Genomic DNA, 25,779 nt, shown 5'->3' with positions numbered 1-25,779 from the left:
CCATGTGTCACACCAGCTCTCCTTCTTTTCCACAATGATTGTAAGCTTCTTGAGACTCTCACCAGAAGCAGATGCTGGGGCCATGCTGGTATAGCCCACAAAACTGTAAACCAATTAAACCTCCTTTATTTATAAATTATCCAGCCCCAGGTATTCATGCAAAAATGGACTAACACAGTCAATACAAAGCTAGATGACTCAGAAGATCCAGTCTAACTCTATAATTCAATAGGTAAGTGATTTATAGAACAAGGGAAGACAGAAGTCCAGGAAACATGGTGTCTTAGGTTGGGTTCCCCCAGAAGACAAACTTGAGTTTATTTGGGAGTTTATCTCAGGAAGCACCAACAAGGAACAGGGAAGTGAGACAGGGAAGGGAAGTAAGTACATTAGTGAGCAGCTTACTTCTGTGGGTAAATGAGTTAAATCTTGTAGGGTCTCTTGGTCATAGTGTGGAAGATGCATCAGATGTTCTACCTGAGAGGCAAAGAAGGTGGGCTAAAGATTCACTAATTCCAATTCATCATTTGCTATTGCTGCTCTCAGGGGTGTTAATTTCCTGGTGCTTTTAGCCAACCCTCCTCTCAGACGGCCATACAAATGGTCAGATGAAACCCTTAGACAGAGTCACAGGTGTTTGCAGCATGAAGTCACTGGAAGGTACCGGAACAATGAGAAGTGAGGGGTATGGCTGGGGCTCTGCATAGTAGGCATGCTGGCAGGTCTGGAAAAAAACTCAACCCAGAAATGGAGAAGACATTAAAGAAATTAGTTCCAGATACTCTGTGTAACACCAACACTATGTAAGATCGCCTATGCTGTCCAGGTGAGGACAGACAGAGTAAGCCCCTTAACCTGGGAATGGAATCTTTTCTTTTGGATGCGGTTTTGTGTAGCTGGTTGTATTAATTCGTCCACACACTGCTATAAAGAAATACCTGAGATTGGGTAATTAATAAAGAAAAGAGATTTAATAGGCTCATGGTTCTGCAGGTTGTACAGGAAGCATAGCAGCTTCTGCTTGGCTTCTGGGGAGGCCTAAGGAAACTTATAATCATGGAAGAATGTGAAAAGGAAGCAGGCATGTCTTATGTGCTAGGAGTAGGAGGAAGGGGGTTGGGGGTTGGGGGATGAGATACGGGGGTGCCATACACTTTTAAACAACCAGATCGTTCTGTCTCATGATCACCTGACAGGTGATCCACCTGGCTCAGCCTCTCAAAGTGCTGGGATTACAGGAGTGAGCCACTGCACCCAGCCCACTGTCTGTTTTAAATCAGTTCCCAGGAAGAAAAATTAGAAACCTTGTCACTAATATTTTTACTGAAAGGTGTTGAGGGCAAGAAGCCCTAAAACTAAGGAATATGGGCGTGCTTATCAGGTTACATAGCGGGTATATAAATAAACCCTATTTATTTATGTAAATAAATCATTGAACAACTGAGCATTTGGAACACACTTATGGCACAAATATAACATATAGGCATAGGAAGGAAAGGAATAGAAAATGCAAGCTATCCAAATAATTTCGCTGTCTCTTTTTTTTTTTTTTTTTTTTTTTTGAGATGGAATCTCACTCTGTCGCCCAGGCTAGAGTGCAATGGCACGATCTTGGCTCACTATAACCTCTGTCTCCTGGGTTCAAGTGATTTTCCTGCCTCAGCTTCCTGAATAGCTGGGATTACAGGTGTGCGCCACCATGCCTGGCTAATTTTTGTATTTTTAGTAGAGGTGGGGTTTCACTATGTTGATCAGGCTGGTCTCAAACTTCTTACCTCAGGTGATTCACCTCCCTTGGCCTCCCAAATTGCTGGGATTACAGGCATGAGGTACCACACCAAGCCCACTGTCTGTTTTAAATCAGTTCCCAGGAAGAAAAATTAGAAACCTTGTCACTCATATTTTTATTGAAAGGTGTTGAGGGTAAGAAGCCCTAAAACTAAGGAATATGGGCGAGTTTATCAGGTTACATAGCAGGATACCAAAGACAGACGCAAACAGCAAGCAGCCCTGAGCACATCACTGTGCTGGAAGGATGGTTTCTGGCTGGCAAAGTCCATTTGTCACAGGATGCAGGATAGATCAGACATCCTAGAACATTAGAGGGATCTTAGGGTAGTGGTTAAAAGCACATGGTCATGTCCCATCAGACTTGGGGCTGAATCCCAGCTGCACCAACACCAGCTTACTCATGATATGACCTTAAGCAAATGACTTTTCCTCCTGTGCTGTGAAAATGGACAGCATAATTCCAATGAGTTCCGAGGAGTGACACGCTGAGACCTAGACATGGGTCTCATGCTATCGCCTAGCAGGTGCTCAATACATCCCTGTGTTTACCGATTTGTTTGCAAGGTGCTCAAGCCTTTGGTTTCTGTGTCACTCAGGGAAACATAACTGAGGAAATCAGCAGAGAGAAGGAGAATTTGGACCACCTGCTCTCCATGGCCCAGAACAGGGGAACTAAACTGTAAGTTCAGTTACTGAGTGCTCCTATTAAGATGCTCAAACCTGGCATGCACCAGCTGGTTTAAAGCACATAAAGCAGAAGCTTGAGTAAAATAAAAGTTTAAAAAAAGTAAAATCTAAGTCTGCAGAAAAAGGGAAATAACCTCTGTGCCCAGGAATAGAACTTCCTGAAAGACCTGGAATTCCCTGGTCAGAGGGGAACTGTGTGCTTTTGGTGAGTAGGCTCCTGGGAGGAGCTTCTGGTTTACCAGACAGACCATCCCGCTCCAACTCCCCAAACTGTCCCCCTTGGCTTTCCCCAGATCATCCACATTTCCCTCTAACTTTACAAAAATGCCCCCATCCTGAGCCCTGTGCTGTTACCTCCTACCGACTGTTCATAAGTATTTTAAGCAGACATGGTAGAATTAACAGAAAATCTATTCATAGGATATTTTTCTTGAGGAATTTGAAGATAAAATTTGAGAGATGCCAAAGTCCTGGAGCTATTTCTGTACTTGCAGAAAGGTAGATTAGAAAGATGACTGTCGTCTGATGAACGGTGTGAGTAGTCTTTGGGCTACGATCCTGGAGTTTCTGCACAAGCTGTGCTGACCACCTACTGGCAGGCCAAGGCAAATTGCTGACACTCGCTGTGCCTCAGTTTTCCCATATGCAAAGTGGAGATAAAAATATACCTCCCCACCGGGGATGTTCTGAGGATTAACAAAACAATATCAGTGAAGCACTTTGTGGTGTTATAAACCCCAAAAGGTATTACCATTATAAAAATGCACAATGTAAGACTCTATTTTTACTGTGTGACTTTGATGGCATGAACAAACTTCACCCTCCAGCTTTTTAATATGATTATAAGCCCTTTACAAGAATACAGCTTTCACTTTGCACAGCAGGATATATAATATTTCTTATAAATTTAATTTAGAAAACGGCAGGAAAATAATGTTAAGGATTTGCCTTAAACCTACTAAAGCAAGGCAATTCCATTAATACTGCCACTCCATCTTTAACTCGACACATTGTGCTTTAAGATGACAGTCTTCTAAGATCCCCGCTATTCGTTGGAACAATAAAGGTAAACTTGAGATACAAGACACACTTTGTCTCTGAATCTTTTTTTCTAAAGCTGCCTAGTCAGATCCTTAACAACCCCCTTAATGTGCATTTCTTCTTTTCAAGCAGTAGTCTGAAAAGTTCTGAGCTAAGTTTCACATTGACTTCCAATAATGGATGTTCTTCATTTCGTACTCTGCCCACCTAGAACTTCTGAATGCCTGCGGTCACGGGGGATCTGGCTTCAACTCTCTATGCCACGGGAAGAAGTGGAACTTAGGAAGCTTTTAGGTTGTGCTTAAAGATGAGAAGTTGCTCTGTTCAGGGACCGAGAATATGATTTGTGGCTTTGGACAAATCTTCTGGTGGAACGAATCCTGCATCTCAGAAGGGACCTGTATTAGTTTCCAATGGCTGCTATAACACATTCTCACAAACCCTGTGCCTTAAAACAACACAGATTTGTTATCTGACAGTTCTGTAGGTTGCAGATCCAACATGGGTCTCACCAGACTGAAGTCAAGGTATACGGCAGGGCTGTGTTCCCTCCGTAGTCTCTAGGGGTCACTCCATTTCCTTGGCTTGCTCAGCTTTTAGAGGCCACCTGCATCCCTTGCCGGGATGTAACTCTCTTCCTCCATCTTCAGAGTCAGCAAGAGTGGGTCAAGACTTCCTTACATCGTCACTCAGGCCTTCTGTACTGCTACCCTCCTTTACTTTTATAGATCCTCGTGATTTTATTTGGCCAACTGAGATGATCCAGGATAATCTCACCCATTCCATGTGAGCTGATTAGCAACCTTAATTTTATCTGCAACCTTTGTTCTCCTTTGCCATATAACTTAACATATTCATAGGATTAGGACACAGACATCCCTGGAGGGAGCATTAATCTGTCTACCACAGGACCGAAATGTATTTCCCAACTCTTGCTAACGTGGACAGCAGGGTCACCTGAGCTACAGGGATGGTGCAATAGGATGCTGTTACCAATGACAGAAAGCTTGCTGGACCACAGCCTTCCCACCCCTCAAGTTTCTCACTCCACAGGCAGGGAATGCCCTCTTCCTTATCAGGCCCCACACCCTAAATTCCAGTCTGCACTGTATTCACGGATAAGAAGCCCATCAAATTGAGGCCAGTGCTGACCCAGGAATCTCATGTAGACAACAGTTACCTTCCTACAGTGATCTGGATGCATCTTCATTATCCTGAATGCCCAAGGTAGATGCTATGAGTCTCACTCTAGACCCTCACTCTCCATCTGTTGAAGTAGCCACTCATTTGTGTTTTTGTGTTCTTGAACAAAGCCAAGTCTGGCAAAAACTAAATTTGGCAGTGAGTGATATTTGTATTGATTATAATGCATCTGCATGGTGGGGCATATAGTTTAATGACCTTGAACAAACCCAGATGGTTTGTGTGACTCTAGAGTCATGTTGTGCCCTCACTTGGGGTCTCACTACTTACAGGCACCCAGTGCCTTCAAACGTCTCAAGACACCCAGAACCCCGTCTTCAGTGCCTTTTTCCATCCCTTTCCCCTTATCCCTGTATGAACTCCGTCTTAGGACACCATTGCCTTGTGGGAGGAAACTGGTTAATTTTCCTAGGAATTCTTTATTCTTGGAAGGAAGTTCTCAGGAGTAATGGAAAGAGGCTAGGAGTGAGTTCCCACACCCTGAGACTCTGACAAGGAGACACCTTTGGTGGTCGGGGCCTCAGATCATGCTATAGGGCAGCTGCCTGTGTTTCAGCTACAGCTTATCTCATAGGGAAGCAAACGAAGCCCAAAGCATCCCCTCTGCAAAATTCTGTAGTATGCAAGAAGGGAAGTGCGCTGGATTTACTGGCAACCAAAGATTAATTGGGTCTGTGTGGGTAAGTGGTTGATGGGACAAGGTCAGCCTTTGCTCTGTGTCAGCTTGAAAGGGGATGTTGGGAGTGGAGTCAGGAGGCTGTGAAGGGCGGCCTCAGGGTCAGAATGACAGCAGCTCGGGGAAGGCTCTGGGCTGTGAAGTAAAACAACCACAAGTGTAAATGACCCGAGGCTCTGATGGTGTGCAGCAGTGATGTGCGTGCTTTTAGACTGACATTCAAATGACTGAAATATCACCCGCCTCAGCAGCCTGATCTATACTAAGGGAGAGTGAACTCAGATCATCAACCGAGGGTTTAACGTTTACTAAACAGAGTGTTAAAAGGTTTCTCAGTCCCTGAGGTTTGAAGCCTTTGTGATAATGTCACAGCAAGGTGCAGTTAATGCAACGCATGGGTGGCCTGTTTAAAATATTTACCTCTCAATGAGCCTATTAAATTTCTAAAAATATTAAGTCTCTAACAGACATAACCCTTTTCCCCAAAGACAGATTCAAAGAAAAACACATCAAATGCATAAGCGGGCATCACTCCTGATCCATTTGAAGCTGGGAACTGAAAAACAACCCTAGTTATTTCTTATTCCATCTGGATATCTATGCTCAAGGAAAGATTGGAGGGAGGAAAGTAAAAGAAAATTAGCAAATTTTCAAGTATTAAAAATGTCATGTAGAAGAGTGATCAAATTTAAGGCATGTGCTTCTACGTGGGGCAGTTGGGAATGGCTAACGTTGAGAGACAGAATCCCATTGTCAGGACAGCCTGCTGTTCACTCTCCGAGGGTGGGTTTCCTTGGCGCAGCCACTGACCCAGCGTGTGGACTTTGTCCTCAGAACACAAAGCACATCTCAGAGTTCGGTTCTTCTTAGGGATGAATATAAGTTTAGGGGCTTGACTCAAGCTAACCTAACTCAACAGAGACTACATGTAAGCACAGTGTTATCTTTTTACTATTAATTGAGAAATATGCTTTTATTGATGGCCAAGATACTCATAAAGCAACTGTCTAGGAAGTTAAGTTAATAATCAGAGAGTTTCCTGATTTTTAGAGACTGATATCACAAGAAGGTAGAGGCTATGAGGTGCAGTCTGTCTAGGTTATGGAGTGACCAATTCGAATTTTCTAAGCCCAGCACAGGGCATCTCTAGTAATATCACAATAAAACTAATATGTATTTTGCACTCAAATATAGCAAGCAGAGAACTAAGCAGTTTATATTCTGTCAATTATTACTCCTATTTTACAGAAGAGGACATTGCGGCTTAGAATTGATCGCTTGTTCTAGATCACATAGCTACAGAGTGATAGATTTGAGGTTAAACCCAGGTCTGTCTGACTCCAAGCCCAGACTCTTAGCAGCCATTATATACTTCCTCTGTAGTCACTGGGATGCTCAGATTTACCACCTCTTCCCTGACAGTGTTGGAAAAACACTGCCAAATCCCTGCTTTCCCACTCCCCTTTGTTTAAGCTGTCACAATGACCATTCCTTTCTGTTAAGATAATTTTTCTTCTGTCTTCTCTCTTCTAATTCATTCTTTACATCCCAGCCACAGTGATCTTTCTAAAACACAAATCTGATCCTGTCACTCCCCTGCTTAAAACCTTTAATTGGTTTCTATGGAATAAAGCACAAACGGTTTTTCTTGGATTTCAAAGTTCCTGATGATCCGCCTGCTGCCGGCCTCTCCATCCCCACCTCTCCACCTCTTCCTCACCCCACTTTATACTCCTGCCGAATTTAACTTTTTCCGTCCTTGGAGTCTCAATCTCAAAGTCAGTTAATTTCTCTTGCTGTCTCTCTGGCTCTCCCTCTGCCAACATTTCTCCATATCTTTTCATTCCCCAGTCTCTCCTTTTCTCCTCACCTCCTCCCTCCAGCTCTCATTACTCCCTCCTTTTCTACTATCATCATTCATCCATTCGTTCCACATATATTTACTGAGCATCAAATGCACACCAGGCAACATTCTAGGCACCAGGGATACAGTAGCAGACAAGACAGACACAGCGTTTCTGTTCTAGTGGTGGTAGACACACAAGAATCAAATAAGCAAAAAAAGAGGGTAAATCACAGATTTTGAGAAGTGGTAGGCTGAAAATTACAGTGGTGGTGATGTGAAATTGAGTGGAAGGTCAAAGAAGATGGCTGAGGAGGTGACCCTTCTTTGTGATCCGAATGATGAGCTCTGTGAAGATCAGAAGGATCAGCCTGTACAAAGGCCCAAAGTTGGGAAGGAAGTCTGCAAATGGGAGGCACAGAAAGACCAGTGTGTCTGGACGAAGGCAACAATAGTAGTAGTTGAGCCGGGAGAGAAAAACGGGCTATATCACATATGCCTTTATAGATCAGAAGAGGAGGCTGGATTTGATTCCACATGCAAGGAAAGCCACTTGATGCTGGTAAGTGGCACTATCCGGTTTAGTTTTTAAGAGAATTTCACAGCCAAGCGCGGTGGCTCACGCCTGTAATCCCAGCACTTTCGGAGGCCGAGGTGGGCAGATCGCCAGCTCAAGAGATGGAGACCATCCTGGCCAATATGGTGAAACCCCATCTCTACTAAAAATACAAAAATTAGCTGGGTGTGGTGGTGCACGCCTGTATTCCCAACTACTCAGGAGGCTGAGGCAGGAGAAATGCTTGAACTCAGGAGATGGAGGTTGCAGTGAGCCGAGAACACGCCACTGCACTCCAGCATGGAGACAGTGAGACTCTGCCTCGAAAAAAAAAAAAAAAAGAATTTCACTCTGGATACTGAGTCAGGAAGGGATGTGTGTGTGCTGAGCTTAGACAAGAAGCACAGAAGCAAGGGGACCAGTCAGGACTTCATCCCACTGGGTCACATGAGAGAAGATGGTGCTAGGCCAGAGGAGTGGCTATAGGGACTGTGAAAAAGAAGGGAAGATTCATGGTGTATCTTGGAGTGGCAAAATTTGTTACTGGATTGTGTGTGGGCTGAGAGGACCATGAGTGAGGGAAGGAGAAGAATCAAAGATGACTCCTGCAATTTGGTTTATGCAGCTGAATGGATGTGGTGACATTTCCACAACTGGAAAAGACTGAGAGAGAAACTGGTAAATCAGTGCTGCAAGTTCTGTGAGGGCAGGGAAAGGTACACATACGATACACGTGATATATGAGGGAGTGAATTCATTTCTTCACTTCAACATGTCGATTCATTTTATCGGGATTAGATAATAGCTCCAGTTTAACACATTCATAATTGTTTTTAAGTTATGTGTCTTAACATTTTCTCAGCCAACCTGTACAGATTATTTCTTGAGGTCAGTCATTTCTGTATCTAATGAATCTCATCGCTTGGCTTTTGATTCCAATTTTACTTTCAGCAGCAGCAGAGGTGTCAAAGGAGGGCAGAGACTGTGCTTTGTTTGTTTTATTATCAAGACCTAGTGCAGTGACTAGCAGGTGGCAGATGTTCAGTAATCATTTATTAAATGAACAAATTGACCAATGTCTAAAAAATACTTGGAGGCAGACTTCCGCTTTATCAAACATTTTATAACAATAGGGATATCGGGGAATGCCAGTCTGTCCTCTCCCAAATCTGAGTCTTTCATAATAGAGATAGCTGGGTGAAGTGACATGTGTACTATAAAGGGATATTATTCAAGGGAATATATTATCTACAACATAACAAAATGAAGTTTCAAACATTCCTATGACTTTATTTGTCACCATCTGTTTTCTTACGAGAAAATCATTTGGAAGCTTCTCATACTGAGGAGGCCCCTGGATACAAAGTGATGTTCTGAATGTCTAGTTTAGATCTCCCAACCAATTTCAGGTCGCTCAGTTCCTTTGCTATAATGCAAAGGATCATATTATTTCCTGCCTTCTGCCCACCAACTTCCTGGAGAACTTGTCTGAGGACTAAGAAATGGGTGTAAAGCACTTTGCTCAAGCCTGTGCTGTGTGCTACATTATACTGCCAATTTCAGCAACATCCGCATTTATTCAATGAAGCTTGCCTTATATTTAATTGTTCTATAATACTAGGACTATGGTCATTTTGGGTGCAAGTTCTAAGGTTGAGTAAAAACACAAAGCAGCCTGATACTGTTTGCATGGTTTGGACTCCAGAATGGCTTTTGTCTCTATTTCAATAATCAGTCTTAAAGAAGACTTGGTTATTCAACCATCATTTATTGAGGTTTGGTGGTTGTAAAGTATGTGGAAAAAAAAAAAACACTTTAGGATTCAGAATAAACACTCTTCCAGGAGTGACAGAAATTAAGTTTCTTCCATGATTAATGACAAGTTTTTAATGGAAAGCAATAATGAGTAAAGATTAGTCTTAACCACATTTTCCTTGGGTGCCATGGCACCAGAATGATCTTACAGTCAGCAGATCACCCAGGTAAAGCAATCAGATTATGTCTTGTACTCTAGGTTTATTCTTCTGACCTAGAGAATGGAGACAACTATTTGAGGATTTGAAGACAGGCTAACTAATTGAGGATTTTTTTTTTTTTTTTTTGCAGAGAAGGGGAGAAAAGGCAAGAATTAACTTGTTTTTTCATACAGGAAAATAAAACAAACTCCTTCAAATGTAGCTAAGTCTTGATGATTTTGTCTTCCAACAAACCCCTAAACGTAGATAAAGTGTTTCAAGTGCCAATTTGAATTTGGCAGGCAAGTTGGGCTGTAAATGATCTAATTTATCTCAATTCAAATCAGCTTAGCAAATTTGGAAGATGCTACATGAAAATAGGTAACATGGGAGTCACAAACACATGAATTTTAAGGTCTTTAAGCAAAAGTGACTTTCTAGGACAAACCACTTCCTGTTCTCCTTCCAGCTAACAGTGCATTCAGAAACCAGGGAGACAGGACGGACTACTGGGTACACAGCTTTCTGATTTAAAAGCTTGGCTCAAAAATAAGAATTGTAAACCACCTGCCTTCATTTCAGAAGGAAAGAAACTTTCAAAAGGCAACAATCTAGTTGAAACCCTAGGAAGAAGTGGGAGTACAAAGAGAGGCCTCAGTAGGAGAACACAGTAATTATTCAATAATTATTGGCAGTGAATAAAGTGCATGGAATGCAGGTGTAAATTATAATGCAGGAATGCCATCATCGTCTAATGGCAGTGCCTCCTCAGTCCAGGAAAGAGCACCCCGTGGATTCCTCTTCCAAACCCTTTACTTTGCTAGGGGAGCTTTAGAAAGAGCAGCAGGTTGTGAGTTTAAGAAAGTCACAGCAAATCTTATAAGAGGATTGGAGTTCACGTCACCTAAGCGTTTTGGAATTTTATCTTCCCTTTTCTGAGTTTGGCGATTTTACCATAAAATGTAAAGGACAAGCTGTTGGTTTGCTTTCTTAAAAGCAGCAGCAGAAAAAGAAAACTGAGCCACAAATTAGGCCTTTGGGCATGGGCAAACCAGTCCGTTATTTTTAAGGCCATTTTAGGGCCACTGAAAACAGTGACTAGTGAGGTATACAATGACATACGTTGACATATTGCTTTGTAGTTTTCTCAGTGCTTTTATATCCATTTTCTCATTTGACTATCACAGCATCCTGTTTTAGGTAGGGAATATTAAATGAAACAAGGAGTACATAAGTTGTCTGGCCTATGGTTGGCCCATGGTTGGTGTTTCACAAGTGAGACCACTGGGATGCAGAGAAGTTAAGTGAGGTACCCAAGGTCATGCTTCCTGTTTGGGCCAAAACCACCTCTCAAATCCAAGTCCTCTGATTCCAAGAGCAAACCACTTTTCCACTATCTAATTTTGACTTTCTGAGTTCCCAAGGCACATTAAGAGACAACCTGAAAACATCCACTTACACAACAGCTTCCAATCCTTCCCTGAATGAAAGCTGTTCATTGGTGGTAATGTCAAATAATTTGCATATCACCTCTTTATTTTATTTTTTGTTCTTTTATAGAGGTAATGGTGAGAAGAAAAATGAACCATCAAAAAAAGGAGAAGGAGGATCAACACATGACTCATGAATAAGTCTTGCTCTACTGAAAAATTTCAGAAGAAAACTCAAGATTTTCTTCATGCACTCAATTTATGGTAATACAACCTCAAGCAAATAGTGTATTTATCTGACAATGCATGCTGGAAACTTTCTGTTTTATACTCTCCAAAATCTCAGGACTCACCCAGCACATGAGGGGGCTGGAATTTGGAAAACATGAGATTGATTTTAAACCTAAGTATTCAGTGAAGATTTCTGTATCTGAATCTCTCTGCCTACCTATTAAATGTTCCCAGGGAGATAGCTCCAGCTGGAACCAAAGTGAAGCTTCAGTTCCCTTATTCATGGACAACACCTTCACCCACCTAGGCATCTAGACAGCTAGACACTGACCTATGTCCCACCTAGACAGCTAGGCACTGAGACATCTAGACACCTAGACATGTCCAGACATCTTTGGAGCTCAGTATCCCAATCCAACTGGCTACTGGTCATTTCAACTTGGATGTATCACAGACACTTCAAAATCAACGTTATAAATGAAATTAATCCTCTATCTCCTGCCCCTCAATGGCCCTCCCTCATCATCTGTGTCTTGGAGAATGACCCAGGAGGCCACAACAGGATGTCAGTGGCCCACAGAGATCCGAATGCTACTGAGAGCAGCACTGAGGGCCCACTCCACTGCAACGTGAGGGGCCCTGGCATGACAGGTATTCTAATGGGAATGCTACTTCAGCCATCCTGCTCCAAACTACTTCACTTGCTTTATCCCTGCAATTGCCTGAGATAACAGTCCCCAGAACCGATCAGCCAGTTTCATCTAAGGCAGGGTCAGCAAACTGCTTAATTTTCCAAATACAGTATTATTGGGACTCAGCCACACCCATTCATTTATGTATTATCTATGGCTGCTTTTGCTCTACAGTGGCAGAACTGAGTGTTCATAACGGGACCATATGATCACAAAGCTAAAGTGTTCATAATCAGGCTCTCTACAGAAAATGTTTGCTGGCCTTGCCCTAAGAGGACATCAGAATTAATCCCCAGATACCCTACATTCCTTCCTCCTCAGTTTCCACACGCAAAAACCACAACCCACCCAAGGAACTATCCCTATAATGGCTCCATGCACCCTCTTCTGACCCCATGCAGCCCTCTTCTGACCCAAGCCCTACTCCTCCCTGAACCCCTAAACCTTGCAGCCGAGTTCTCTGGAACTTACAGAGTATCATCAGCTAAATCTCCTAAATCCTCAACCTCAATGTTCCTTTCATTTTGCTCTTGCAGATATCTGACTTTCCCTTGAGACAGTGCTTCCCACGTGACTCTCTCAAATGATGCCTGTGTTTCTCCCACCATCACATGTACCACTGTGCCTAGAGTGGTGATGTTCATTATCATTTCCAGACTATTATTCTCCCTGTTCCTCTCTCCCCCAAATGTCTTTGACTATAGTACTTGATACTCCTCCTTTAATAATCACTAAGTATCCTTCCAGTTTTCTACCTTTATTAGTTGAAGAACTTAGGTTTGGCTTACTGGAAATTTCCCTATCACTACTCTATTATTTTTTGTGTCTTTAATATCTATGTAGATAATTTCTCCAACACCTTGTCATTGCCTGCAATAACTTATCTTCCATCACACCTTAGTTATCCACACCCATGGTATGGTTTGTTACTAACACAGACATCTCCAAAATCTCAATTTTAGGCATCCCACTTTGATCACCAACTCCTATTTTTCTAGCTCACTTGCTCTAATACTTCCATACCAATGGTTTGGTTTGGTTTTGTTTTACCCCATTGGGATTTTCTATCCATTGGCTCTACCTCTTTTTACTTTCTATCACTGCCCATGTTCTTCCTTCTGGCTCTGTGGTCCATATTTATAATTGCTCCCTTGCATTCACCCACAATTCACTTCTCCCCTTCTCTCTCCATCATGTTCACATTTAAACTCCCAGTCTCCATTAAATCTAACATTTCAAACTCTCCATTACTGCTCCCAAACAGCTGATCATGGCTGAGAAAAAACAGGCACACAACTCTGCTGGTTTTAAATTAATGACTACAATCCTCAAGGGGCTTTCTACGTTGCTCAAGAAATCTGCAACATTTCCCATGTCAACACATTCTCCCACTCTCTTAAATAAATATTTCACACTTATTCCTGTCTCTTGTATTCATCAACACCCCACAACCACACATACATACACAGCAATACCCTTGCTTTGTATTCCAGCAGGGGAATAGGTACAATATACTGGTCTCTCTCTGTTTGTTTCTTCTCTCTTGTTCCACCTTCACCCTTGTTAACAAAGGTAGAGTGATTTCTGTTCCTACCAAGATCAACCCCTCTGCTTGTACACGGGATCCTATTGTGCTCTGGCTTAGCCAAGGACTCTACTTCTGCTTTTAACCCCTTTTATTCCTGTGTTATCCACTTTCCCCTCTTTGCTGTATGCTCCATTCCCATCAGCAGACAGACTTGCTGAAATATCTCCATTGTGAAAAATAAAAATCAAAGCAGCAACAAAAACAGCTCCTTTGACCACACGTTGCCCTTCAGCCCCTTTTTTCTGTTCCTCTTTGGAATAATATTTTTTGAAAATATTCTCCACATTGCATCAAAAGTGAACCTTCAAAGCTGTAAATTGAATCATGCTACAACTTGGGCAGTAGATTCTCTGAAGTTTTCCCAACACACTGAGAATAAAATCCCAAGTCCCTACCATGGTTTATAGACCCCCTCCTTGATCTCATTTTTCACTTCTTTTCTCTCTAGTGACACTTTCTATCTTCTTACCCTTTCCTCATTGCTATCAACTGGATAATGCCCACCCCAACCACCATTTCCAAATGTCTGTATTCTAATCTCCAGAACCCATCATGGCAAAAGAGATTTTGTAGATGTGTTTAAATTAAGGATATTGAGATATGAAGATTGCCCTCAATTATCTGAGTGGAAGAAGAGTCCTTGCAAGAGGGCAGGAAGATCAGAGTCCTAGAAGGAGCTACCCCACAGAAGCTCAGGTCAGAGTGGGGCCATGGCAGGAAGAGAACCAGGAGCCCGGGAAGGCAAGTGGCCTCTGGAAGCTGGAAGAGGCAAGGAAATGGATTCTCAGAAGGAACACTGTGCCACTGACACCTTGACTTAACCTATAAGATTCTCTTTTAGACTTCTGACCTCCAGAACTATAAGAAAATAAGGTATTTTAAGTCACTTAGCTTGTGGTCATCTGTGACACCAGCAATAGGAAGTTAATGGACTGGTATTAATTTGTTTCTTTACCTGTTTATTATCTGTTTTCACAAGTACAATGGAAGCCCATAAAGTGAGGGGTTTTCTTTCTTTATTTCACTGTAACGTTCCTAGCAGTTAGTACAGTGGATATTTGTTGAATTAACAAATCCTTGTCAAAAAATGAATGAGAACCACTTCCTCCTTGACTGAAACATATTTTTTATTATTCTTTTTATTTCATGCCACTAGTCTCTGGTACCAAAGACACAATACATATCCCAAGGCGTTTCTTTGACCCCACATGCCTGCATTTCCATGTTCGGTCTAACAGTATTGAAAAGCACGCCCTTGTAAACTGAACTCTTGAGCTAGATAATCTGCCTTGGTCCATCATTTTCAGAATACAAAACTAAGGAATTTGTTTTACCTTATGGAAAGTTGTTCATGTCTTCTGTATACTGCATGATAAATAAGGAACAGATTAATAGGAAAGGTACCAACTGGATTTAATTAAGCCTTAAATTCCCTTAAATCCATTCATTATCTTTCTTTCTCACTAGAATATAATCTCATGATAGCCCAGAATGTCTTATTTACTGCTTTATCCTCAAAGCCTAGAAGCACATTTGATACTAATTAATAGTAGGCCCTCCATCAGAGTTTAGTGAATAAATGAGATTTCTTTGGTTCTACCTTCCTCTCAATCCCAAATCCAGTCACCAAAGCCAATAGATTCTTTTTCTTAGCACGTTTAAATCTCTTCTCTATTCCCCATCCCTCACCTTCGCTGCTGTTGCCTTAGTTCAGGGTCCACATGAGGATTCTGGATGAAGGCAGTATTCTCTATATTCTCAAACCTTCTACCCTCTGCCATTAGGGGGTGTTCCTCAGATCTGATTATTTTAGCCTCCCCTCCCCACAAGACGTCTTCTATGGCTTCCCTATATCCCATAGGGTGGGATCCTCACCCCTGGGGGGTATGGCCTCAGTGATCAGCCACTTTCTGCCCCTGATCCTGCTGCTCGGCCATTCTTTCCTTCTGTTGCCTTCCTCAATCTCAGTGAACCTGCAACATCCAAAGTCTAGCTGTTGCTTAGCATCTCTGTGCTGTTACATAGGCTTCTCCTTTGTCTGTGTTCTAGTTATCTGTTGCTGTATAAAAGTCACCCCAAAACATTGCGACTTAGAACAACAGTCACAATATTTTGTGGTGATTTTTTTTTTTCTATCTTCATGGTGGTAGAGATTAGATGAATCTAGGTGGTTCTCGCTTGTGTTCTCTCGTGAGGTTGCAGTCGGCTGGTGCTGGGGCTGGAGGCATCTCAAAGGTTTCTGCATTCATGTGTCTGGCAGTTGTTGCTGGCCATGGGCTGGGAACTCACTGGAGGCTGAGAGCTGGAGGCTCACAAGGGCCTCCTTGTGACCTGGGCTTCATCATAACATGGAGCCTAGATTCTAAGAGCAAGCATTCCAGACAGTGTCGGTAGAAGTGGCATGGCCTTTCCTAACCTAGTCTTGGAAGTCACATGGCTTATTTCTGCCACATTCTTCTATTAAAATGAGTCAGTAAGATCTGCCCATATTCAGGGCAGGGAAATTACTCCGATGCTTGATGTGAACAGCATTATGCTTGCACACGGAGGGCAGGAATGGATGGTGACAGTCTTTGGAGACTAGCAACAGTGGTCGGGAGTGCATTCTTCTCTTCCATTCTTCTATCCTCATCTACTAGCAGACACGCCATTCACATTACAAGATCAGGCTTGTCCCTGACTCCCATGCCTTGAAGCAGAATTCAGTCCTCCCTCCTTTATAGACCTACTTATTCTTCCCCTGGTTTTCCTCCTTCTTGGCATTGATGGAGTTCAGGACATACTATCCCACCCAAAATATGACACATTGGCATTTGAGAAAACAGCAGAAGCAGGAAGATCTCTCTGACCTCCTGCCATTCTCTCCTGAAGCAGGTAGTGAAATAGCTCGCTGACTTTCCTCTGACATGGTTTAAGACCTTTATTCAAGAAGTACTATCTCTAGACCCAGAGGAAAGAAATACACTTATCCTCAAAGAGAGAGAGATGCCAAGAAGAATCTGAACAAACAGGCTTTGCTAAGTTCCCCCCAGTTTACTACCATTAGCTCATTTCTACTCTGTTCAATCATACTTTTCCAGGACTGTCCATTCTTCCTCAAACTTAGCATGAAAATGCACAAATTTTCCCTTTTCTTTAGGTCTTCATTTCTGAAGGCTCATGTGTCATGTAAAATTTGTACTAAATACGTTTGTAGGCTTCTCTCTAGTGAATCTGTCTTTTGCTGTAGGTGCCTCAGCCATAAACCTAGAGAGAGATGAGGAAAAAAAATCCTGTTCTCTCCTATGGCATCTACTATACAAAATTTAAATTTGTTTACACAACTGTCGCTCCTGCTAAACTGTAAGCACATTGGGATCTGAGTGTGTTTTTTTTCTCATTTGTGCTCAGGAAAGGGTCGGGTACAAGGTAGGCCCGTAAAAGTATATGCTGAAGGAAAAAAAAATCTGTTTCTTTGTTTTTGAAGATTAAATTAGCCAGAAACATGCTTCACACCATTGATATTTAAAAAAAAGGAAGTCTAAATGGAAAGGCTGGTAGGTGAGTTTTAGGAAGCTCTTATCTGAGCCGCACAAACCATGGTCTCTCTGTGTATTGGTTGGATTTCATAGGATCCTGGGTACATTTAAGGCAAAAGACAAAAAAAATTACCTCAGTGTAAGATGATATTTTAAACTCATTTGAAGAGGTCGAGGGTCACAGCAGTAAATGAAACTTTCTGCTGAAGAAAAGAAGAATTTTGAATGTCGCTGAGCCTTACAAGTCCTGGTAAGCTGGAAAGACCTTTGGAGGTAGAAAAAGCTTCAGTGCTTTTTTTTTCTCAGTGGACTCCAGCTGTTCGTGGTTTGAGCCCACAGGGCGCCAGGGCACCCACAGAGATAATGGTCAGGCTCCGAAGCTCCAGCTGACACCACGACTAGGAATTAGCCCAAAAGTTTGCCGACTGATCAAGTGCATAATAAATTAAGAAACGTTTAGCCAGGAGTGATAAGAAAATCTAAAATACTTCTCTGTTCAGATTTAATTTTCCAAGCAATAAAGTTTCTAATATTAACAAAGGTGGTGGAGCTCCTAAATTATTTTTTTAATCTTTTTAAATTTCTTTGAATATCTCATTCCAGTGACTAATCAGGAGATGTCACCAAAATAGCAGGGGAGTTGAATTGTTTCCATCAGCATTACAAAGCCAACATTTTAAGGATTCAGTCCTTTTGGATTTAATTTCCTAATTAGCTTTTTAAAAGAGAAGTACAAAGGTTGAAAGCTGCTGCCTTTCTAGAATTCATGTATTTAAAGCTCCACAGCAAACCTGGAAACTTAATTTCAAAATTAAACAAAGCAATCTGTACAGAGCATCTAAATAAATATCTAATAAAGTCTGTTTATAGTTTAGCCGAACTGAGATTTAGGACAAATCTTCCTATGATCTGCACCTTTAAAAAATCTAACACTTTCTGGGCATAAATCGTGTCTTCATAAACCCTATACTGAGGCTTATTTCATGCTGTTGATAAGAAGTGAAACAGCAATTTATAAATATGGCTGATATTCTTTAAGCTGGTATTCTAGATCAGACTAACAAGAGGTGCTGATTTTTCCAGAGTGGTTAGGGAAGCAGGAAAGAGTTATGAATGGTGGAGGGCAGGCTAGGGAATATAACGACTGTTGTATTTCTTGAGAATCATATCTATATAGTACAGTTTTCCTGTTTAATTGGACTCACCAAATTTTAAATAAATTCACCCATCATTAACTCTATGCACCTTTTCCTCTGATTACTTTAATGAGTTTGTATTTTGAAAGCTCCTCCAAATCCAGATTTTAGGGAAATGTACACCTGTATTCTTTTTTGTAATTGTATTTATTTATATTTTTATTGAGATAAAACTCATATAACATAAATTAACCATTTTAAAATGACATTTATTATATTCACAATGTTGTGCAACCATCACCTTGACTTAGTTTCAAAACATTAAATCACCCTAAGGGAGAACCCAAATTCATAAAGCATTCATTCCCCATTTCCTATTCCCTAGCAACCACTAATCTACTTTCTATCTCTTTGGATTTCCTTATTCTGGATATTTTATATAAATGGAGTCAATGATGTGTGACTTTTTGGTATAGTTTCTTTCACTTAGCATAATGTTTTTGAGGTTCAGCCGCATTGTAGCCTGTATAAGTACTCTAATCTTTTATATGAATAATATTCCATAGTATGACATGCCACATTTTGTTTATCCATTCACCAGTTGATGGGCATTTCCACCTTTGTGGAAATGAGATGGAAAAGGGGTATTTTCACCTTTTGGCTATTATGAACAGTGCTGCTATCAACATTTGTGTATAAGTATTTGTTTGAGTCCCTACTTTAATTATTTTGAGTATATACGTTGAAGTAGAGTCATTGGGTCTTAAGGCAATGCTTTATTTCACATTTTGAGAAATATGTTTTTATTTTATGTTTAATTTAAAAAATCCATCTGTAAAGTTAGGTTCTGAATGAATTATTTCCAAATTATCCATTTTACCTAAATTATTTCTTGAATAATTCATTTCTTATTATTTAAACGTGTGGTTCTGTTGCTCTGAGACGTTTTCCAGCATCAGATACTTAAAAAAAATTAATACTCTGGCTCTGAAGATTTTTAAATATCCTGTAAAGAAAGATCTTCATTATTTATCTTTTTCAAAATTTTCTTGGCTTGTCTTTCCTCTTATTACTTTTCAGATTAAATTCAGAATCTTTTCTGTAAAGTTAAAAACACTTCGTTATTTGAATTGAAATCGCATTCTAGTTTTATATGTTATTTTGGGAGGAATTGACATTGTATACGTTTTAGTTAGTATGCCTCTGCATTTTGTTATATTTTCTTTAGGATCTTTCTTATAATATCATTCATATTGGTATTGCATATTCCTTGTTAAGGTACCTGGCTATTTTATCATTTTACTACCTTCATGAATAATATTTCCTGCCAACTTTAACTTGGTGACTGCTATAAACTGAATGTTTCAGTCTCCTCAAAATTTATATGCTCAAGTCTAACCCCAAGGCAATGGTATTAAGAGATGGGGCTGCTGGCAGAAGATTGAGTCATGATAAGGGAACCCTTATAAAATTAGTGCCTTTATACTAGAGGCCCCAGAGAGCTCCCTGGACTTTCTGTCATGTGAGAACACAGTGAGAAGATTGCTATCTATGAACAAGGAAATGGGCCATCACCAGAACCTGACTGCGCTGGCATGGTCTTCTAGACCTCAGACTTCCAGCCTCCAGAACTATAAGAAGTAAATTCCTATGGTTAGTCTATTAGTCACCTAGTCTATAGCTGTTTGTTATAGAACCTAAAAAGACTCAGACAGGAAAATTTATGTTTTTAATCTCATTAATTCTAGAATATTTTCAGTTTATTATCTGGTATTTTCAACATAAACAATATTTGTAAGTAATAATTATTTTCTTTCTCTTCCTAATAGTTCTATTTTTATGTCTTTTTGTTTAGTCAGAACTTTAACAATAAACTTCATTTTGTTTGTTATTATACTCCCAGTGCCTATGAAAACGTGTGTCAACTTTATATATATATGTCTCTCACATAATAATTGTACATATTTATGATAGTGACGTTTCAATACATACAATGCTTTTAGCCTTGCCCCATTTGCTCTGACATTAGTTGTGCCTTTATTGTGTTGATGTACTTTCTTTCTATACTCAACTTATTGAGAGATTTTATGGTGAAGGAAGGTTAAATTTTATGAAATGCTTTTCAGCATCGATTGAGATGATTAAATGGTTTTTGTCCTTGATTCTGTTGATGTGATGTATCACATTTATTGATTTATGTATATTGAATCATTTTTGGTACCTGGAATAAATTCCATTTGATTATGATGAATAATCTTTTTGATGTGTTTTTTGCTGGCATTTTGCTGAGAATTTTTGTGTCTACATTGACCGGGGATATTGTTCTACAGGTTTTTTTGTGTGTGAGTGTCCTTGTCTGGTGTTGGTATCAGGGTGATACTGACCCCATAAATAAGTTAGGAAGAATTTCATCCTCTTCAATTTTCTGAAATAGTTTGAGAAGAATTTACATTAATTCTTCTTTAAAAGTTTGGTAGAATTCAGCAGTGAAGTCATCTGGTCCTGGAATGTTTTGTATGTTTGTTTGTTTGGTTTTTGGTGGTAGACTTTTACTACTGGTTCAATCTTGTTACTTGTTATTGGTCTGTTCAGGCTTTCTATTTCTTCTTGAATCAATCTTGGTAGTTTATATGTTTCCAGAGATGTATCCATTTCCTCCAGGCTTTTTATTTATTGGCATATGGTTGTTCACAATAATCTCTAACAATCTGTCTTATTTATGTAGTATCCATTGTGATGTCTCCTTTTTGACTTGATTTTATTTATTTGGGTATTCTTTCTTGTTTTCTTAGTCCAGTGAGTGGTTTGTCAATTTTCTTTATCTTTTGAAAAGCCAATTTTTTGTTTACTTGATCTTTTGTATTTTGGATGATCTCAAATCTTTATTATTCCTTTGCTTTTACTAATTTTGGGTTTGGTTTGTTTCTGCTTTTTTAGTTCCTTGAGATACATTTATTTGAAATCCACTTTTTTAATGTACGAATTTATTGCTATAAACTTGCTTCTTAAAACTGCTTTTTCTAGGCTGGGTGTGGTGGCTCACCCTGTAATACTAGCACTTTGGGAGGCTGAGGCGGGCAGATCACAAGGTTAAGAGATCAAAACCATCCTGGTCAGCATGATGAAACCCCATCTCTACTGAAAATACAAATATTAGCTGGTCATGGTGGTGCATGCCTGTAGTCCCAGCTACTCAGGAGGCTGAGGCAGGACAATCGCTTGAACCCAGGAGGCGGAGGTTGCAGTGAGCCGAGATCGTGTCACTGCACTCCAGCCTGAGTGCAGTGACTCTGTCTCAAGACAAAACAAAAGAAAACAAAACAAAACTGCTTTTTCTCTTTTCCAAAGCATTTGGTATGTTGTGTTTCAATTTTTATTTGTTTCAAGGAGTTTTACAATTTTCTCCTTAATATCTTCCTTTACCCACTGGTTATTCAGGAACATGTCATTTAATTCTTTTTATTGGTATAATTTCCAGTGTTTCTCTATTATTTATTTCTAGTTTTATTTCATTGTGGTCAGATAAGATACCTGATATGATTTTGATTTTAAAATTTGTTGAGACTTGTTTTGTGTACTAACATATGGCCAATCCTGGAGAATATTTCACACACTTATAAAAAGTTCTCCAACTGTTGGATGAAATATTCTATAAATATCTGTTAGGTCCATTTGTTCTATGGTACAGTCTAAATCTTATGTTTCTTTGTTCATTTTCTGTCTACATGGTCTCTGTCTAATGCTGACAGTAGGGTGTCGAAGTCCTCAACTATTATTACATTGGGGGCCTATCTCTCCCTTGAGATCTAACATTTGCTTTATATATAGCTGTGTTGCAGTGTTTGATGTATAAATTTACAGTTGTTATATCTTCTTGATGAATTGATCTCTTTACTATTACATAATATCCTTCTTTGTCTCTTTTAACATCTTTGACCTGAAATCTGTTTTATCTAAGTATAGCTACTCTCACTTGCTTTTGGTTTCTGTTTTCATGGAATAATTTTTTTTCCATCCTTTCACTTTCAGTCTATATGTGTCTTTACAGGTGAGGTGAGTTTCTTTAGGCAGTATATAGTTAGGTCTTGTTCTTTTTGTTCTTTTTTTTTAAATTCAGCCAGTCTTTATCTTTTAATTGGAGAATTTAGTCCATATATATCTCCAAGGTAATTATTGATAGGTGGGAGCTCACTCATTTTATTGATTGCCTTATTTTACTTTATTCATTGTTTTCTGGTTGTTTTGCATACACTTTGTTCCTTATCTACTTTCTTATTGTTTATTTTTGCTTTTGGATATTTTTCTGCAGTGAAAAAACTGGATTCCTTTCTCTTTCGCCTTTATGTATCAGCTCTGCCATTGATTTTTTATGACTTTGCATGTTTTCATGATGGTGGTTATTGTCTTTTCACCTCCAGATGTAAGATATCCCTTGAGCATTTTTGTAACACCAGTCTAATGGTTAGTTTATGCTTCTCTGTGAAATATTTTGTTTCTCTTCATTTCTGAAGAATAGGTTTGCTGGGTACGAGATTCTTGGCTGGCAGTATTTTTCTACCAGTGCCTTGAATATGTCATTATCTTCTCTCCTGGTCTGAAAGGTTTCATGTGAAAAATCTGGTGTTGGCCTGATGGAGAGTCCCATATATGCGACTTGATGCCTTTCTTTTGTTGTTTTTAGAATTCTTTGCCTTTGACTATTGACAATTTGACTAAAGTGTGTCTTAGAGAGGACCTTTATGAGTTAAATCTATGTGGGGAACATTTGAGCTTCCTGAAGATGGATGTCCATCTCTCTCCCAAGAGTTGGAAAGTTTTCAGCATTTTTAAATTTAATATATTTTCTATATATTTTTCTTCTTCTTCTAACACCCATAATGCAAATATTTGTTCACTTAATGGTGTCCCATAAATCCTGTAGGCTCTATTTTTTAAATTTTTAAATTCCTCTTCTTCTTTTTCATCATTGTCATTGTCATCATTGTCATCTGCCTGATTTATTTTAAAAGACATCTTCAAGTTCAGAAAGTCTTTGTTCTGCTTGGTCTAGTCTGTTGTTGAAACTCTTGATCGTATTTTTTATTTCCTTCATAGAATTCTCAGTACTAGAAATTCTAATTCATTATCATTTTTTTTGGGTAGATTTTGGCATGTCAGTTGGGTGGGGTAGGTTCTGTCATAGGTAGATGCAGTAATATAGTCTTTGTGCAATTTCTTCAGCTGTAATTCATGATAGTAATGTTTGTGAGTTTCTCAGTGGCATAGGCGGTATATTGTAGCAGCAATGGCATAGCTTTGCTGGGGGTTGGTTTCCTAAAGTGTTTCTCTGGTCAAAGGCATTTGTGTACACATGATGGGTCAGCCAACTTGAAGCCTGGCTTGCTTAGGTTGGGGTCACAAGGCTGCTACTCTGGCCAGAGGCTCAGGCATGCAGCCGCTCAGCCAGCTTGGAGGCATGACTGCCCCGTGGTGGGACTGCCTGGCTTGTTTCTCTGGCCTTGAGTGCTGGTGTTCATCTGCTCAGCCAATCTAAAAGTGTGTCTTTTGGGGGTGGGCTCATTATGTCTTTATCTCAGACCTTAGGTGCCAGTGTGTGGCTGCTTGGCTGGCCTGGGGGATGTTTCCTATGGGGATGGCTCCTGAGGTTGTTTCTCAGACCTAGAATCTGCATGTGTGTCTCCTTCAGGGCTAGGGGTAATTCTACTAGGAGTGGAGTTGCTGGGTTGTTTTTCAGATCCACAATATGGTTACAAACCTGCACGGGCAGCCTGGGAGTATGTTTGCCAGAGGTGGCCCATGAGACTGTTTCCCAGGCCCTGAGTGTGGGGACAGGGCTGTTGGGTGAGCTAGAGATATGTTCACGGTGGTGGAAGACATGGAGCTATTTCTCAGGCATGGGAGGCAGGCATAGGCCATTAGTCATGTCAGAGGTGTGTCTGCAAGTGGGGAGTGCCCCAGGGCTGTTTCTCAGGCCTGGGTGTGGAAGTGTATCCACTATGCTGACCTGGGAGGGTGTCAGCTGCTTTTCTATTACTTTAACATACTTACTATTGAATCAAATTCATTGGTAATTTATTTGGAATTTTTGCAAAAAGTTTCAAAAGTAGCTTAGAGGGTATGAAGTTGAAACACTCACCACTAAGTTCACTTTCTACCTCACTTCCCCATGGAGCATATCCTGTGTGCTCCTGAAAGAAATGGAACTGATACCAGAATGGATAGTATTAGCACAGCCTCTAAGGAAGTTAACTGATCCTGTAACCAGGCTCTGTGCAGCCAGGGTTGTGGCACCAATGTGGGCTAAAGAATGAAGATGGACCCCCAGGGCTGGAGAGGTACAGTGGCTCCTGGAAATCAATTCTCTTTTCCTTCAAATCTTCTGAAGCCACTGACTGACATGAGCTAGTGATGTCTGGTGCCTATTGTTAAGCCAAAGCCCTTCCACCAATCCCTAATTGCCTGCAGATTTTTACTCTCTTTTCCATTGTCATTTCCTTGAAAGAGACTTGCACTATCATAAAATTTGCATTTTCCTATCTTTTGGGATGATTTTATTGTTGTTTATTTGAGATAGGTCCTGTTATTTGCTCACACTTTGTTGGACATTAGAGGTTAAAGCCCAATTTATCACGGAATAACTAGTTAAAAGGATTAAACAACACAAAGCCAGAGCACAACAATGCAGAGTAACCACCTAAGCAGAGTGCTACCTGGCTAACTGTTCACCATCAGGAACACCTGTTAACATAGCACCAAGAATGCACAGTGCAGTCTACCATGCAGATTCTTGCTCTCTCAGATACATAATGGTGTTTAGGGCATGGGGAAAGTCACTGACTAATTTTTTTGGTGGGGAAGAAATGTTTCAGACACAAGCTTTTTTGACTAATCAGTGCTACTTATGACAGCATTAAACATAATATGCCTGTTTTAGAAGACCCCCAAAGACAAACAGAAGTGATCTTTAATGGGCCAACTTGAATTATAGAAAATATTATTGCTTCTTTGCAGAATGTAAAGTTGATTATAATCTAGGTCCATGATTTGGAAGAGGCCAAAATCATCTTTGGGTTGCTAAACTGCATTTCTTCAGCCATGCTGTAGGCAGAGTTATGGAAACATTCCTGATATTCTTAGACTGTTAAGAGGCACCTAAGCAAGTTGACTTGGTCTAAAGTCAATGCCAAATCCACTAGATATGGTATTCACAGTACCTGGTACATTCCAGATGTTTAATAAATATTTGTGGAATAAGTCAATGAATGGCTATTTCTTGTACCTAAAGATGCAGCTGATTGTATTTGAATAAATATGAAGAAAGTGGTTAGTATTTTCCACCCATTTATGTAACATTATAATCTTTGAAATAAGAAAGCTATAATCTTGAAATAACAACTTTGAAGAAAAAAAACCACAAAGCACCAACGTGCAT

The sequence above is a fragment of the Aotus nancymaae genome, unplaced genomic scaffold (assembly GCF_030222135.1).
Source record: "Aotus nancymaae isolate 86718 unplaced genomic scaffold, 86718_ANA_hifiasm-v0.15.2.pri h1tg000009l, whole genome shotgun sequence".
NCBI classification, from domain to species: Eukaryota; Metazoa; Chordata; class Mammalia; order Primates; family Aotidae; genus Aotus; species Aotus nancymaae.
The sequence above is the reverse complement of the archived record's forward strand: the minus strand, read 5'-3'. Positions refer to the sequence as shown.